Source organism: Cynocephalus volans, chromosome 4 (genome assembly GCF_027409185.1).
Source record: "Cynocephalus volans isolate mCynVol1 chromosome 4, mCynVol1.pri, whole genome shotgun sequence".
Lineage (NCBI taxonomy): Eukaryota > Metazoa > Chordata > Mammalia > Dermoptera > Cynocephalidae > Cynocephalus > Cynocephalus volans.
Genome location: NC_084463.1, coordinates 116,463,195 through 116,481,937, shown reverse-complemented (window position 1 = coordinate 116,481,937; position 18,743 = coordinate 116,463,195). Strand labels below are relative to the sequence as shown.

The following is an 18,743-nucleotide window of genomic DNA, read 5'->3' as shown; positions in this document are numbered from 1 at the left end:
TTTCTTAAAATGAGGATCAAAATTGACCCTCTTAATATGTCTTTAAAGTTATCTTGATTGGCTACCCAGAACAAGTATGAAGAACAGCTCTGCCTTATTTCCATCAGTGATGCTATAGAAAACTAGACTGATTAACAAGATGTGGGGGCTTAAAAATTAGTATTTATTTGCAAGATTTTGTTAAATGATTGCTTTTTAAATGTTCTGTCAGCACAACTGTTACTCTACTTTGTGAGCAGAACTGAAGGAGAGAAAACTCACCAGGGACAGGAATCCTGTCCTGTTTCTGGGTATGATAATGCATTGCAAATGTGGGACTATTCTAACTATAATATTTCTCTTACAACGAATCCAAATTTTCAGTTGCTGGAGGTCTAGGATTGTGCTTTATTGTCACGTGTCCCCAGAGAACTATATTCATGCCATGCATCCTGTGGGCTCTCAGAAATGTTGATTGAATTGCTCTATAATTGCTTATATCTTTACCTCAAATTAAAAATGAAAAGCACAGTTTAATAACAGACTTAAGTTTTAAGCTAAATTCCATGTCTATTTTCTAATACTTCCTTACATTTAAGAAAACATTTTATTTTTGAAAAACAGCAACTCCCAAAGCATTAAGAATCTTTGAAATAAGATAAACCACTTTAAAGAGTTACAAAATTTTTAGTTTTCCCAAAGTTCTCATGGATTCACCCACATTTAATACAGTTGCCCTTTGGCCCAGCAGTTCTTGAATTTTTGTGTGCTAGGAATTATCTAGGGACTAGGTTTAAAAATAGATTCCTGGACCATACTCTCAGAGTTACAGAATCAACAGGTCTGGGCCTAATAATCTCTTTTAAAATTTTATTTTAATAATTACTCCAGGTGGTTCTGATATAGGTAGTCTGAGGATTATGTTTTGATAATCACCTTTTTTTCTCCAGTCCTGAGTAGGACCAGAGACAAGACCTCCTTCTTTGCCTTTTTTACTAAGTTGATACCATATATGCCTGAACTTAGACAGGCTGCAAAAAAATAGAAAATAGAAAAATAAAAGAGGCATTAGAAAACACAATAATAGGTGTTATTTCAAAGAACATTAGCAATGAGCATGAAGGAAGGGATAAAAGAGAACAAGTTTGAGCGAAAAGTTATAAAATATAGTCCAAAATTCTTTCTCACCCATTGCCAAATTTCTGTTTGATTCTGGTTGAGTGGCCTTGCTGCCTTGTGTTGTGTTTATGAAGTATACAGAATTTTTCTGTAGTCAAGACTTCAAAATACAAGAATTTTGGGGATTAAGTCACATGGTGATTTTGTAAATAGCTTTTGGAAGTTTGTGGTCTATATTTTGATCTTGGTTCATAGTGATAAGCTGCCTTTGTAAAATGCCTTTATTAAGACAAGCTGTCTTCTTCTAAATAATGTCATTCATTTTTTCATGTAGACAGTATTTTTATACTGACCATCCTGTTCACCGATAGTTCTTCTTGAACCGTTATTTCAGGATAGCAATAAAGTATTGGCAGTTGTGAAAATGTGTCAAACTTATGCGATACTATCTCTGACTTACAATTCAGCTACACATGTTGGCAGAGGTGAACTGGTGGGCCTAGGAAATGCAACCTTAATTCCTCCTTTCCTGACTCAGAAATACCTTGATCCTGACCATCTGTTATCTGCTAAAGTAGGTTTAGGAAATATTTCATTAAATTGTAAGGGTATACTTCCTAGTCGTTGTGGATAAAATATAAAATTGTAGAAACATAAAATGATAATGTCTTTAGAGAAGAACTGGTATAGCACCAATCTATAGCCATGCCAGCTGTTACAGTCACCAGCAGGGCTTTTAAAATATGGAAACTCTTGGCCCCACTCAAGGACATTCTGGATTAGTAGGTGTGGAGTGGGGCCCAGAAATTTGAATTTTATAAAAGCTTTCTTGGTGATTATATAATCAACTAAGTTTTGGTACCGCTTTCAACTTAACAGCTCAGTGTAAGAATTCTTTTCACAACATTCCTGGCAAAAAGTCATCCAGCCTCAACTTTGACACCTTCTGTTTTGTGAGGCAACTTGTTCCATTGCTTTTAAGGATTTATCTTGAACTGAACTAAAACCTACCACCTTGTAATTTCCATTCATTAGTATTGCTCTTTCTTTTCTATTGTTTTTTTCAATAACAGTTTTTATGTTAACTTACTCTAAAGCAAAGAGGAAAGAGAAACTTTCAATCAGTATTTACCATATTACACTTGCCATGCTAGATCTCTTGTTTATATTGGCTTGAAAATATTAAACTAGATAGTTTCCTTAGCTGCAAAATGGAGTATTAGAGTAGATCAGTTTATCAAAATGTGGTCTGTGGACCCTGGAGACCCCTGAGACCCTTCCAGAGGGTCTGCAAAGTCAAAACTATTTTCATCATAATATGTAGTTGCTATTTGCCTTCTTCACTGTATTGACATTTACACTGAGGATGCAAAGCAATTTTGGGTAAAACTGCTGGTGCCTTGATTTGGTACCACAAATCAACAATGGCACCAAACTGTATTAGTAGTAACTGAATTTTTTACCATCACCACTCATGGGAAAAAACAGACAAAGAAAAGCCAGTTTTGCTTAAGAATGTTGTAGATGAAACAGTAAAAATTCTCAAGTTTATTAATTCTTGACCCTGGAGTACACTTTTTTTATCTTGTGCTTGAGTACACTGTGTGATGAAATGGGAAGCTGGCAGACAGATTCTCAAAAATTAGCAAAGTAAACCTGCCCATTTTTAGAAAAGCAATTGACATTTATTTTTTGTCAACAAAATTTGAACTTTCAAGAAAAAATTAGTTTGGAAAGTTTGTATCCACCACTATGAGCTTCATGGCTTCTTAGTACTTAAAAACTTTTCTGGAAGTATCGATGGTAATGTTAAAAAATATTATATAATGAAAAATATTGTATAGTGAAATGTTTTGAAGATCTACATAACTCCATGAACTAATATTTTTCAAATGAACCAATGTATGTTGTTACAAAGTCATGCATGCCTAAAAGATCCACTTAAAGGCCAGTGGATTTTAAAGTATCAGAATACAAAAAGTTTATTGATATTCAGTTGCAGGTTCCATATCACAATTAACCTTTGAGAAATGATTACTTGTCAATTTTTGATACAGTATCAAAGAAGAATAGCCAGAATTATCTGAAAAGGCTATTAAAATACTCTCTCTCTTTCCCACTACATATCTGTGTGAAAATGGATACTTTTCACATACTTCCACCAAATCAACATATCACAAAAGATTGAATGTAGTAGCACCTATGAGAATCTAGCTTTCTTTTTTAAGCCAGGCATTTAAGAGATTTGCAAAAATGTAAACCAATCCTGGTCTTATCTCTAATTTTTTTGTTTAGGAATATATGCTTAAATTTCATAAAATATGTTATGTTACAATGTAATAGATTTATTATACTTATTTTAAATGAGTTAATAACTATTTAAAAATTTTAAGTTTTAGTTTCTAATATAATAAATATTGATAAATGTAACTATAGCTCTTCAGGACTCAATAATTTTCAGTAATGTAGAGGAGTCCTGAGACCAAAGAGTTTGAGAACCGTTGGACAGATTATCTCTACAGTTCATTCCAACTACCATCTTTAGAACTTGCAACCATTCTAATGTAATGTGGTTCCCATAACATTCTTAGCTATTCTCCTCTGAATGCCTTGTCAATGTCCCTTCTAAATTGTGGCCATCAATACTGAATTAATATTGAGCAACATAGCATACACAAATAGGCTACTATGAGTTGGGTTCAATAATAATTATCTTTCTAGGTCTTCAAGAATAGGAGAAACCCCTGTTCCTTTGAGGAAGTAAGTTTTCCCAGGAAAGCAGAGTGTTGGACTAGGTAGCATCTTAAGTTGTCTTCCTTGATGCCTCAGAAATCCTCTTACCTTTTGCTTTGGATGATACAAATATCAATAACTAAACCCTCATTTTCTATTCACTATTCACGATTTTGTTCCCTATTACTAGCAGTTACATTTAAAAAAAATTGGGCATTAATTTGGTATCAGTTCCTTTGAAAGTCCAATTTCACATTTTATTTCTTATGGTTAATTCAAAGACTACATATAAGCAGAAAAGGAAAGCTAAGCATTATAGAGTTCAGGAAATATGGATTTAGCCTAATAAAACTATAAACAGAAAAAAATGATAATAATAGTAAAGAAGAAAATTTTTTGTTCTTTTGTTTACTTGAATTGATGCAGCTTTGAGGGGGAACAGCAATAGCTTTAATGCAAAATCTCGTCTCCAGGAAAACCCATTTGAATTTGCATACAGGATGTTTTTTAATGCCTCTTTAATTTTTATTTTGATATGTAAAAGACCAGATATTGATATATTTCCAGTTAGTTGAGAAAATAAATGCTTTGAAGGCAGTTGTATTACCTCAGTGGGCACTATGTATAACATTACTAAATCAGTGAATCAAATTAAAAAAAGTTGTTTAATTCTTGACTTGAGTTTTAAATATGCAGTGCTATAATTTAATCTGAAGGTGGACAAAATTTTGTTACAGGTGTTTTTGGAAGCACTTTAGTACCTTAAATAATACCTTAGGACCATGAATTCTCAGGGTAGGAAGGTCATTTGATACAAGCATGCATTTGATGCTTGAACCTTCCTGCTAAGTCAAATGATAAAAAGAAAAGGGGAGGAGTTGGGATTATAAAAAAGAAATAGGGTGTAGCTTTGAGTTTTAAGCAGGATTGAAAAATTTAGCTTGAAAGCTTTTAAAGTTTAATTATAAGGGAGGTGGCACTGTTTTTGTTTGTTGTTTACCTTTGATCTATTACCTATTTTTGGTAGAGTGGGACATGCTTTTGTGAAAATGTTTATGGTTTCTTCATTTGGTGTCAAGATACTTGTTTGAAGTTGCCCTGTAATTTTGAGGATTTTAAAAATATTAATATTAATATATGACTTTTACTTCCGGACTAATAGCAACTTACCCTAGATCTAGGTGATTTTTTTTGAATGTATAAGTGATATACTAAATTTTAGAAATAGTTTTATTGTTTCACGACACGATAGACATGTTAAGTATAAAAAAATCTTAATAGCACCAACCCATAAGAACAAGAAAGTAAAATGAACCATATAGCTTTCTGCCCAATATTAACATTTTTGTTAAATTGTATTTTACTTTGCGAAACTTCCATATACATATATAATTGATTTTCTATAAATTGACTGGCCCTTATTATACATGTTGTAATTTTTAGTTAACAGTATATTGAATGTGGCCATTTTTCTGTCAATAAATATAGATTTATATCATGATTTTTAGTAGTTACAGAATAGTGTTGTATGTACGTAGTATAACTTACTTATTTAATCAGTAGATTATTTTCAATTTTGGGCTATTATAAAAATGCTATAACGAACATACATATTGCATGTATATATCTTTGAATATTTTTGTGATTCTTCCCTTAGGATAATATTTGGAAGTAGCATTGCAAACTCAAAGGATATGGACATTAAAAATTTTAATACTTACTATCAAATTGCTATTCAGAAAATTTGTACCCAATTTATAATCCCATTAATGGTACATAAAAGTGCTTATTTTTCCACACCCACATTCATTCCAGTTTTTGTACAGTTTTTAAAATATTTTGCAGATATTGTAGGTGAAAATATTTTGTTTACATTTCTTTGATTATTCGGGAGATTATGAACATTTTAATGTTATTGGACATTTGTATTTCTTCATTTGTACACTTCTTTATATTCTTTGTGCATTTTATATTGAAGTGTTTATAGCAATGCATTTTTTAGGGTGTATTTAAGGATGTATTAAAGATTTTATGACTAAATATTATGATGGATGTCACCACCATGATTAGATGTAATAATCTGTGGCCCAGGTTGGATTATTGATTATTTGATTCTTTGAGAGGGAAGGCCTATTTTTTTTTTTTAAATTTAAAATTTCATGTTCTTACTGTCCAGTGCAATCCCTAACCCATGGTCACTATTTGCTGAATGAATGAATGAGAAAATAGAGGACTGGAAGAATCGATGAGTAATTTGGTGTTCTGAGGATTCATTTTACTAACAGATTGTGATTTTCTAGAACAGATGGTGATTTACTTTGGCATTTCCATTTCTATCTTTCTGATTTTGTGCTGCCCTCAGGACAAAAGTGACCACTTTTATTTCTGGAAATGTCTTCTTTAGCTTAAACTTTTCTAGTTCTTAAAGAAGTGCTTACTAAAAAAAGTTGTGTATGTGTATTAATTCTTAACTCTTTGCCCATCGTAAAATGTTGCTTGCTATTCCTAAGTTCTCTGCATGAGGAAGTATGCATTGAAGTCATTTTTTTTTCTTTTATAATGAACTCTGTGACCTTAGAAACTTATTCTTCTTTAATTGCTTGCTCCAAACTTCACCAGTAGTGCAAATCAGTTGATAATGAGATTCAGAGTTGCCTTTAACATACAAGCAGGACTGTGTTGATACGACAAATGAGATTTATTGACTTTGTACTGATGTATATTAAAATATTATTTACGCTGAATGTCTGGAATATTACTTGTTCCCAAATTAAAAATATTTCCAGAATTAGAGATCATAACTCCTAGAGTCCAACGATTGAAAAAATTAGATTTATGTTAGCCACAATATTTTCTAGTTGTATTTTCTTTTATCCCCCATTGTTTACATGCAAATGAAGAAATGGGATGTATCATGTATCTTGTATGACTCCAATTTATGCTTTTAAAGGAATAGTTGCCAGAAAAACAATGTGTGATATTAAAAAAAGTATAGATACTAAAAATCCTTTTGGATTCTTACAGAGTTTAGGCTTTTGGATATATAGTGTTTTGTTGTTGATTTATTTTATAGGTAACTTCTTAATAAAGAAACAATAATTTATAACTCAGGGGAGGATAAAAATAATAAAGAAACAATAATTTATAACTCAGGGGAGGATAAAAATAATAAAGAAACAATAATTTATAACTCAGGGGAGGATAAAATGTAAGAATAGCATATATTGGAACCAGTATTTTTTCCTTTTTTTGGATAGTACATGTTTTGTGTCCAGGTGGGGTGTGTGTTATGTCCCAAATATATTTACTCCTCTGGATCCCAAAACATCAGAAAGCCATGAGCAAGAAAAGGGTGTAATACCAAAAATTAGTAATAGAGCTATCTTCCCCTGGCCAGACGCTCCTGTACTTCTCGCGGCTGTGGAAGTAGGCACTACAGAGTTGCTGGAAACTGATGAAACTGGAGTGGGGAATGCCTGAGGCACCATTCACTATAAAGATGAGGCCTAATGAAGAAATCTAATGGGTATATTAACCATCGATAATTAAAGCTGTCCAAATGCCCAGGCTTTTATTATCTATCAGTCTTGACTAGAAGATAGAATAAATTATCTGGGTCACTTAGGTAAAAACATATTTTAAGGGCTGGGGAAGGCTGAGTTAGAAATTCATTTTGTATCTCAGCTTAAATTCAGATGCTGATATCTACTATTTTATTTATTTATTATTTTTGACAGCTGGCGATTATAGAGATCTAACCCTTGACCTTGGTGTTATCAGCATCATACTCCAACCAACTGAGCTAACCGTCCAGCCCCTCCAGTACCTAATTTAATAAGGCCATTTATACTATAATTGCAAAATTGAGCATAGTGTTTCCTACAAATGATGTTGATCAAGATCCATTTTTTTTTTAAGAATGAATTTTATTTAAATCTAGTTAGCTTTAACTAACCTAGATGTTTACTGGTTGTATTTTAAAAATGCAGATTGAATCAAATCAATTCTCAGAGCCTAGGAAAATTTCTGACCTAAATTAGGAACCCAAGCTCCATTATCATTCTCAGTTGAACACTACTCATAGCCATCCTCACATTTTGGAAAGAATACGGCCTCTGCAACAAAGTGTCTTTGTTTTCATGGAACTAAAAATGTGCTGTATTTAGACCAAACAATAAAAATAAACTGCCAAACTACCTTCTAATGCATGGGGGTTCTGGAGAGAGGAAACCATAGATATTTAGAGGCATAAAGTGACTCATTGTGCTAGTTAAAAATTTTTATAAGGCTATCTCTGTGTGTTTGAGTTGCATCTGTTACCTCTTGAGCCAGAACTAAAACGTATGTAGCAGAAGAATTGTGGATTGAATTGTGGCATATATAGAATGCATTGTATGTTGCCTAAGCATCTAATGGGTTCCACACCTTAGGTAGAAAAAAAACTGCGTCCTTTCTTGTTAATTCACCTACAAGGTATTCCTGTTGAACATATTCAAGATATTCTCTATGGAGCTAATTCATTTTAACTTGCATACATAAATTAAACATGTTTTTCAAATGTAACTTGTAAGCCTTTATTCTCTCTTTAAAAAAATTTGTTTTCCTTTTGTTTTTATTTATTCATACTTTTAAACACCTACTTTGTTACTGACAATTTTAAGAAGAGACATAACAAAAGAAAATGTTGTGTTCTTAGATGGAGAACAATGAAATAATTCTTTCTTTTGGCATTATCATCTTGGAAAAAGTTATTAGAGTAGATGGGGACAATGCCAGAGTTAAAGAATGCCTGAGTTAAGAATGCTTCTTTAATAAAGCATGCGAATCCAATTTACTTATCTTTTTTCATTTCATTTTCTGTCTAAATTTTCAGGTCACTTTCATGAATTCAAAGGCAATTTACCAGTAATTTCTGGGTGCTGGGGCTGATTTTTTGTGCATATTTGTAAGTATTGGTTTATTTATTACTTTTCTCATTGTGTAATGAAACAGTTACCATTTGTAAACATGTTGTTAACTTTGTGTGTAAATTCTGTTAGTTTTTTGTGTTTTGTAAGTGTTTTCGTAGGAAAAGTATGAAAGAATACCAGCTGGTGAAAAAAATGTGTATGTTGTAATTTCCAGAGAAATAATAATGCAGGTCCCATTACAATAAGCAAAAAGAATAAATATTTTACTTTTGAGAATAGGGCTCAATTGTAGGAATGGGTTACCTTAAACAGTCTAGTCTGTATACACATGAATAATTTACCCTCATAACTTCTTACAGTCTTCTGGTTGTCTGAACTTGAAAAGTGCTATGTGCCTGTACTCATAGAAAGGATGTGAGATGATACAGAATTCAAAGAGCTGTCAGTACACGAAGATATTAGGTGCTAAGGAACCAAAGACTCATCTGGTGAATGTATAACGTATACGAAAATGGTGGTATTCTTGCCTTCTTCCCCATCCCCCAAATACTCATATTTTAAATGGTATTTTGGAGAACAACAGTACTTTTTCTCAGGAAAGAAGGTACACTTCAAGAAAAAAAATGGCCTGACCTTGAAAGATCTATTAAAATACTTTAATTAATTGATGTATTTATTATATAGAAGTAGTTTTGAGTATGTGGCAGATGTTAAAAAAGTCTATGTGTATATAAGCCCATATTTAAATAATTTGAATTTAAAATATATTTATATATGTACATTGTTGTAAACCATTGGCATTTAAAGGGCTTTTTTACATTTGATAACAGCAAAGACACAGAAAACTTTTCCTTTGTTAGTGTACTACTATAAAGGAGTTTTAGAGAGTATACTTCTAGGAAAGTATTTGAAAAAATAATGTTATAGAGTTTAAGTGATTCAATATTTAAGCAGAGAGCAGTGAAAATTTATTTAAAACCAGCTTTACCTTTCTTTTAGTAGTATTATGATAGGGACAGGCATTATAAACCATTTAAAAAAAATAGATGTGCATGTTTAATATAGTTTAATATATTTTGTGTATTTTTAATGCTTCAAGAATGAAAAAGTTGTTATTTTTATGAAATTATCAATTTACATTTTATTATTTGAAGACAATTCTTATGTAAAACGCAAAATGTTATAAATTGCGTGGTTCATTTGGATTACATATAAGCTTTTAATTTGTGCAAGGTATCATAGTGAGGATTAGGAGGCAAAGAAGATGGAGAAAGAAATGTAAAGTATCTTTGAAGGGCTCTTGGTGAAAATGTAAGATTCTAAGGAGCTGGGCTTGTCTTGTTAGAAATCTAAGTGAAGGAAAATAATTTTGATCTGTCCAAATCTTATCTTAGTTGCTTTGTCCTTTCTTTTACCTCTCTTTCCTCCTATCATTTAGTCATTCCCTTTAGTAAGTTTCTAGTATGTTAAAGAATTTTTTTTCAATCTTTATTTTCTCTCTTTTTTTTTGGCAGTTGGCCAGTTTGGGGATCTGAACCCATGACTTTGGTGTTATAAGGCTGCACTCTAACCAACTGAGCTAACTGGACAGCCCAGGATGATTGAATTTTTTAAAATGATAAATATAATTACCAGCATTTCAATCTAGATAGCATTCATTAAAATCTGATTTACATTTCTCAGCACCCAAAGGCTCTGTTGCCTGAATTCTTCATGTCTTTTCCCACCAAGACATACACAGGCTAGCTTTGAATAGAGGTGATTTAATTAGCTGGATATTTTCTTGTGACCTAACAAAGGGAAAGGTTAAAATTAGAAGAATGGGTACTGTCAATATAGTTTTCATATGGTTACTTCTGGAATCCAACTTAAGAAAACAAAGCAAAAAACTTCTGGTCAGATTTTTCTGGTGACTTAGGCAGAAGTAATGCTAGTCACACAGGCCTACAGCAATTATTTTTCAGTCTTGAGAATTTTCATATGCTAGTTTAAGGCATGGGCTTTGCTGTTACTTTGGTCAGTGATCTCAAACTTTGTTAGGGCCATCTTCTTACCACAGAACCTTCTTGTTAAACAAATGTACCGGGTACTATGACTAAGATAAGTCAGAAGAAATTAACATGGCATCCAGAATGCTTAAGTTTCTATTTCTTTCAGTTATTTTAGAAACTGTCCACCACTTACACTCAATGATGAGGCAGCTAAAACAATAGAAATATTTCTCTAGTCAGGCCTAAGAACAAGAAAATGGGATCAGTGACAATGACTTATATTATGAACCTTAACTTCCATGTCCTGGAACTGCTTATTTGCTGCTACATGATCTAAGGCAGAAAGTTATACCTCAGGGCCATGGGAAGGTTTCTTAATAAGGTGTGCAGAAGGCAGTCTGTGAGATAAGGAAGGTGGGATATTGTTTTGCACATCCATAATGAATGGGCCACACCGAGAGTGTATGAGAACCATTTGGAATCTTATCTAGTCACATCTACTACCCAGGTCAGAAGATGAAAACATTGTGAAGGAAAATGGCTATCTCTTTAGAAGCTGCATCTTATTCAAGATTTTTTTTCTTCTTTAAAAAATGAAACTACTTTTCTTTTTTCCCAAAGTAAGCATTGTGTAAAAAGACCTTGTTTTGCGTGTCATTATCCCACATTTAATTTTTAATCTCTAATGAAAAAATAATTATGTAATTCTGGCCATTCAATTTTACTAGGGCAACCACCAGAGATAGTTCATTAGGTTCCCTGCGTTTTCAGGTTACTCAAGATTTTTCAGTAACCTGATAATGAGTTCCCTTTCATAAAATTCTGTCTCTGTTCATGGTCTCTAAAAGCAACCTTTTTCCGGAGGTCTCTGACAAGTATTTTGTTGTCAGTATAAAAAGTGATTATTGTATAACCCCAGGCTTGAGACAATAGTAATAACACCAGTATCTTAAACTGGTATAACACTTGATTCTGCAGGCATTAATTGACTGAATTTCATAAAAACTCTATGGGAAGAGTAGGAATTATCTTCATTTTTTGCAGAGTAACAGGACTCAAACCTAGATTTCGTGGTATAAATTCATTGCTCATTCCATAACAACATGCTGTCCTCTCTCGGAGAGTTTTAGTTCTCTTTCTGTTGTTTTTGATTACTATCTCAGTCTTCGCTTGGTTGCTGTACAAATAGTTTTGAAAAGATGAGATAGAGAAAGTCAGGGAAAAGATTGTAGAGAGCCTTCTAATACTTCATTTCCTCATGTTCCTGAACCATTTGGTCCTCCCTTTTTCCTACTCTTCTATTCCAAAACTGCCACATATTATGCTTCAGCTGAAATGTTCTGAATTGCATAGATTTTTAGGAAGCAAACAAAAAGAATCACAAATTCATGTCTTTGTGGTGTTTTAAAATGGAAAGAAATCTGCTTCAAACTGAGCATAGCCCAGACCAAAGCTCCCTCAGTGAAAACATCTGTGATTTTAAGGACAAGTAGGTCTAAGTGCATTATCTTTAAAAAATATTATTCCAGGCTAATCTTGACACAGAGCAGGTAAATAAAAAAGATGAGCTGTGAAAATCCACAAATAGGGCTTGAATGCCATTTTCCATGACAACGGGAGCTGCCCCATGAAAGCATTAATGCTGGGAATGTAAGGAATTTAAAATTGTGCCTTCTCAGTTTTACAGTTGTGTGCTCATGTTAATTAGAGATATACTGACATTTAAAGTATCTACATTAATACACACAGCTACTATACATTTGTGAACTGTGGCCAGAATTCTACTTTAATTGAAAGGTGTTTGCTAATCTGTGTATATCCATTACATTTTAAGCTTTTAAGTGTTATATACTAGTGCCCTTACATACTTGTTCTGCTCTCTCTACTTTCTCTTTATAATTGATACCTGAAAGGATAGCCTAGTCTGTTTTCGATCTCCTAATAGGGTTTTGGAGCAATATTGATGGACACTGAAGAAAAAATATTTTTAACATTGTCCTTTGTTTGTTGTAGTTTTGAATTTCTTTTTCCTCTCTGACTTTCTAAGTTGTTGGTTTTTCTAGCGAGCCTTTCAAATGGCCTACCACCAAAATGAGGTAGGATATAGGTTTTTGGAATTTACTTCATTGGCTATATTTAAGCACAAAAAACTACTCTTTTATGGTCGCACTATGGTTCTGGACAGAAAAGCCCAGTGTTAGAGACTTTGATGGGATGAACAGTGAAGAGGCATTCTGGTTTTTCCAGTATAACTAACTTTCATCCTTCTGTCTTGATGTCACACCATGTGTCTTAATCTTTGACTTGCAAATATGTTCACAAATAGCTTGATGCCTTCTTGAGGTCATCTTTAGCTTTAGAATGTTTGCTTTGTCTGTATCACACTTAAAGACCTTACATCTATTTTTTGCAAGTATGTATTTAAGAATCTATCTCTCAGAATCTTTAACCAAATTGTTTTGTGTTTGTTGTCTAATGAAACTCCCACACTTCCTTTTTGGACCAATCCCAAAATATTACACAAGACCAGTTATAAAGAAGCTTCCTTTTTTGTAGCACACCACTACAAAACTAAAGAGTTTATAATACTCTGGACTTGTTTCATTAAGCCATTTTACTAGCACCATTAAAGCACTGAGAACTAGGATCGTTAAAACTTATTCAATACTATTATTATTATTATTATGGCTTATTTTATCCATTATTACGTTTCCCCCCCCCCACTGTGGCAAGTTCTACTGTTCTTTATTCTTTCATGCTGTTTGTTACATATTGTGCCATCACAGCACATTCGGTGATTTCAAGTTAATTGCTCAATTTATCAAGGATAGTCATGAAGCACTTGAAACATGCGCAGTGAAAGATTTTTAAAATTTCAAAATAAGTTGGTGTGTCATAATCTTAAATGTGAAACATGCCAATATCTGCAGGCATAAAAATATACAGCCTGAGCTGGCATTTTATGGAAGGCAAAAACCTACTCTTAAAATCAGGGCTTTTGTCTGGTACTGAAGTATTTCATCTTCACTAATTTCAAACAACATGTCTAAATCTGTGATCTTGGTTTACTTTTCTTTTTTTTTTTTTTTTTTTTTTACTTTTTTCAAAACTTTATTTATTTATTTATTTTTTTTTTTTAAATTTTATTTTGTCGATATACATTGTAGCTGATTAATGCTCCCCATCACCAAAACCTCCCTCCCTTCTCCCTCCCCCCTCCCCCCCAACAATGTCCCTTCTGTTTGCTTGTTGTATCATCTTCAAATAAATGTCGCCGTTATATCTTCTTCCCCCCCCCCGCGGTTTGTGTGTGTGTGTGTGTATGTGTGTGTGTGTGAATTTATATATTAATTTTTAGCTCCCTCCAATAAGTGAGAACATGTGGTATTTCTCTTTCTGTGCCTGACTTGTTTCACTTAATATAATTCTCTCAAGGTCCATCCATGTTGTTGCAAATGGCAGTATTTCATTCGTTTTTATAGCTGAGTAGTATTCCATTGTGTAGATGTACCACATTTTCCGTATCCACTCATCTGATGATGGGCATTTGGGCTGGTTCCAACTCTTGGCTATTGTAAAGAGTGCTGCGATGAACATTGGGGAACAGGTATACCTTCGACTTGATGATTTCCATTCCTCTGGGTATATTCCCAGCAGTGGGATGGCTGGGTCGTATGGTAGATCTATTTGCAATTGTTTAAGGAACCTCCATACCATTTTCCATAGAGGCTGCACCATTTTGCAGTCCCACCAACAATGTATGAGAGTTCCTTTTTCTCCGCAGCCTCGCCAGCATTTATCGTTCATAGTCTTTTGGATTTTAGCCATCCTAACTGGGGTTAGATGGTATCTCAATGTGGTTTTTATTTGCATTTCCCGGATGCTGAGTGATGTTGAGCATCTTTTCATATGTCTGTTGGCCATTTGGATATCTTCCTTAGAGAAATGCCTACTTAGCTCTTTTGCCCATTTTTTAATTGGGTTGCTTGTTTTCTTCTTGTAAAGTTGTTTGAGTTCCTTATATATTCTGGATATTAATCCTTTGTCAGATGTATATTTTGCAAATATTTTCTCCCACTCTGTTGGTTGTCTTTTAACTCTTTTAATTGTTTCTTTTGCTGTGCAGAAGCTTTTCAGTTTGATATAATCCCATTTGTTTATTTTTCCTTTGGTTGCCCGTGCTTTTGGGGTCGTATTCATGAAGTCTGTGCCCAGTCCTATTTCCTGAAGTGTTTCCCCTATGTTTTCTTTAAGAAGTTTTATTGTCTCAGGGTGTATATTTAAATCCTTAATCCATTTTGAGTTGATTTTAGTATACGGTGAGAGGTATGGATCTAGTTTCATTCTCCTGCATATCGATATCCAGTTTTCCCAGCACCACTTGCTGAAGAGGCAGTCCCTTCCCCAGTGAATAGGCTTGGTGCCTTTGTCAAAGATCAGATGGCAGTAAGTGTGTGGGTTGATTTCTGGATTCTCTATTCTATTCCATTGGTCAGTGTGTCTGTTTTTATGCCAGTACCATACTGTTTTGGTTATTATAGCTTTGTAGTATAGCTTAAAGTCAGGTAGTGTTATGCCTCCAGCTTTATTTTTTTTGCTGAGCATTGCTTTGGCTATTCGTGGTCTTTTATTGTTCCATATAAATGTCTGAATAGTTTTTTCCATTTCTGAGAAAAATGTCTTTGGAATTTGGATGGGGATTGCATTGAATTTGTATATCACTTTGGGTAGTATGGACATTTTCACTATGTTGATTCTTCCAATCCAAGAGCATGGAATATCTTTCCATCTTCTTGTATCCTCTCTAATTTCTCTCAGCAGTGGTTTGTAGTTCTCATTATAGAGATTTTTCACCTCCTTGGTTAACTCAATTCCTAAGTATTTTATTTTTTTGGTGGCTATTGTAAATGGGCAGGCTTTCTTGATTTCTCCTTCTGCATGTTCACTATTGGAGAAAATAAATGCTACTGATTTTTGTGTGTTGATTTTGTATCCTGCTACTGTGCTGAAATCATTTATCAATTCCAACAGTTTTTTTGTAGAGGTTTTAGGCTGTTCGATATATAGGATCATGTCATCTGCAAACAGGGACAGTTTGACTTCATCTTTTCCAATCTGGATGCCCTTTATTTCCTTCTCTTCTCTGATTGCTCTGGCTAGTACTTCCAACACTATGTTGAATAGGAGTGGTGAGAGTGGGCATCCTTGTCTAGTGCCTGTTCTTAAAGGAAAAGCTTTCAGCTTTTCCCCATTCAGGATGATATTGGCAGTGGGTTTGTCATATATGGCTTTAATTATGTTGAGATACTTTCCCTCTATACCTAACTTATAGAGGGTCTTTGTCATGAATGAGTGCTGAACTTTATCAAATGCTTTTTCAGCGTCTATAGAGATGATCATATGGTCCTTGTGTTTGAGTTTATTAATATGGTGTATCACATTTATTGATTTGCGTATGTTGAACCAACCTTGCATCCCTGGGATGAATCCCACTTGATCGTGATGAATAATTTTTCGTATGTGTTGCTGTATTCTGTTTGCTAGTATTTTAGTGAGGATTTTTGTATCTATATTCATCAAGGATATCGGCCTGTAGTTTTCTTTTTTGGTTATATCTTTACCTGGTTTTGGTATCAGGATGATGTTTGCTTCATAGAATGAGTTTGGGAGATTTGCGTCCGTTTCAATCTTTTGGAATAGTTTGTAAAGAATCGGTGTCAATTCCTCTTTGAATGTTTGGTAAAATTCTGCTGTGAATCCATCTGGTCCTGGGCTTTTCTTTGTTGGGAGCCTTCTGATGACAGCTTCAATCTCCTTTATTGTTATTGGTCTGTTCAAATTTTCTACGTCTTCACGGTTCAGTTTTGGGAGCTTGTGTGTGTCCAGAAATTTATCCATTTCCTCCAGATTTTCAAATTTGTTGGCGTATAGTTGTTTATAGTAGTCTCGAATGATTCCTTGTATTTCAGATGAATCAGTTGTAATATCGCCTTTTTCATTTCTAATTTTTGTTATTTGAGTCTTCTCTCTTCTTTTTTTTGTTAGCCAAGCTAATGGTTTGTCAATTTTATTTATCTTTTCAAAAAACCAACTTTTTGATTCGTTGATCTTTTGAATTGTTTTTTGGTTTTCAATTTCATTCAGTTCTGCTCTGATCTTAATGATTTCTTTCCGTCTGCTAACTTTAGGATTGGATTGTTCTTGTTTTTCTAGTTCTTTAAGGTGAAGTGTTAGGTTGTTCACTTGCCATCTTTCCATTCTTCTGAAGTGAGCATTTAATGCAATAAATTTTCCCCTCAATACTGCTTTTGCAGTATCCCACAGGTTTTGGTATGATGTATCATTGTTTTCATTAGTTTCAATAAACTTTTTGATTTCCTGCTTGATTTCTTCTTGGACCCATATGTCATTAAGTAGAATGCTGTTTAATTTCCATGTGTTTGTATAGTTTCCAGAGTTTTGTTTGTTATTAATTTCTAGTTTTAATCCATTGTGGTCTGAGAAGATACATGGGATAATTGCAATTTTTTTGAATTTATTGAGACTTGATTTGTGACCTAATATGTGATCTATCCTGGAGAATGATCCATGTGCTGATGAGAAGAATGAATATTCTGAGGTTGTTGGGTGGATTGTTCTGTAGATATCTGCCAATTCCAATTGGTCTAGAGTCTTGTTTAGATCTTGTGTTTCTCTACTGATTCTTTGCCTAGATGATCTGTCTAATACTGACAGTGGAGTGTTCAGGTCCCCTGCTATTATGGTATTAGTGTCTATTTCCTTCTTTAGGTCTAATAGAGTTTGTTTTATAAATCTGGCTGCTCCTACATTGGGTGCGTACATATTTATGATTGTTATGTCTTCTTGATGGATCAGTCCTTTTATCATTAAGTAGTGTCCCTCATTGTCTCTTTTTATGGTTTTTAGTTTAAAGTCTATTTTGTCAGATATAAGAATAGCCACTCCAGCTCGTTTTTCTTTTCTGTTTGCATGGTAAATCTTTTTCCATCCTTTCACTCTTAGTCTGTGTGAATCTTTATGGGTGAGGTGGGTCTCTTGTAGGCAGCATATAGTTGGGTCCTGCTTTTTGATCCAGTCAGCCAGTCTGTGTCTTTTAATTGGGGAATTTAAGCCTTTAACATTAAGAGTTGTTATTGAAAGGTGTTGATTTATTCCTAGCATTTTATTGGTTGTTTGGTTGTCTTAGGTGTCTTTTGTTCCTTGCTTTCTGATTTACTGTTTGGTTTCTTTGTTTGTTGGTTCCTTAGGTTGTAGATAGTGTTTTTGTTAGCTTGTTTTCTCTTCATGAATGCCATTTTTATTGTACTAGCGGGTTTTGATTTTTCTTGGGTTTTTATGGCAGTGGTAGTTATTTTTCAGGAACCAAACCCAGTACTCCCTTCAGGATTTCTTGTAAGGGTGGTCTTGTGGTAGTGAACTCCCGCAGTTTTTGTTTGTCTGAGAAATATACTATTTGCCCCTCATTTCGGAAGGATAGCCTTGCAGGGTAGAGTATTCTTGGCTGGCAATCTTTGTCTTTTAGTATTTTGAAAATATCATCCCATTCCTTTCTAGCTTTTAGGGTTTGTGATGAAAAGTCTGATGTTAACCTGATTGGGGCTCCCTTATAGGTGATTTGACGCTTCTCTCTTGCAGCTTTTAAGATTCTCTCTTTGTCTCTGAGTTTTGCCAATTTGACTATGACATGTCTTGGAGAAGGCCTTTTTGGGTTGAATACGTTTGGAGATCGTTGAGCTTCCTGGATCTGAAGATCAGTGATTTTTCCTATACCTGGGAAGTTTTCTGCCACTATTTTGTTGAATATGTTTTCAATGGAATCTCCATTTTCCTCCCCTTCTGGAATACCCATGACTCGGATATTTGAGCGCTTGAGGTTGTCTGATATCTCTCTCAGATTTTCTTCCATGTCCTTGATTCTTTTTTCTTTCTTTTTGTCTGCTTGTGTTATTTCAAACAGCCCATCTTCAAGTTCAGAGGTTCTCTCTTCAAC

At 33.9% G+C, this 18,743-nt stretch overlaps 1 protein-coding gene across 15 annotated transcripts in view; it reads left to right on the top strand.

Moving 5' to 3' along the window:
• The window catches only part of SOX6 (SRY-box transcription factor 6), a 638,471-nt gene that overhangs the window by 109,933 nt on the left and 509,795 nt on the right, over nt 1-18,743 (top strand). For all 15 annotated transcript variants that reach the window (XM_063092518.1, XM_063092517.1, XM_063092516.1 and 12 more), the window contains exon 2: nt 8,705-8,776. The gene's annotated coding sequence lies outside the window, so the exon portion shown is untranslated. The remainder of the gene's footprint in view (nt 1-8,704; nt 8,777-18,743) is intronic.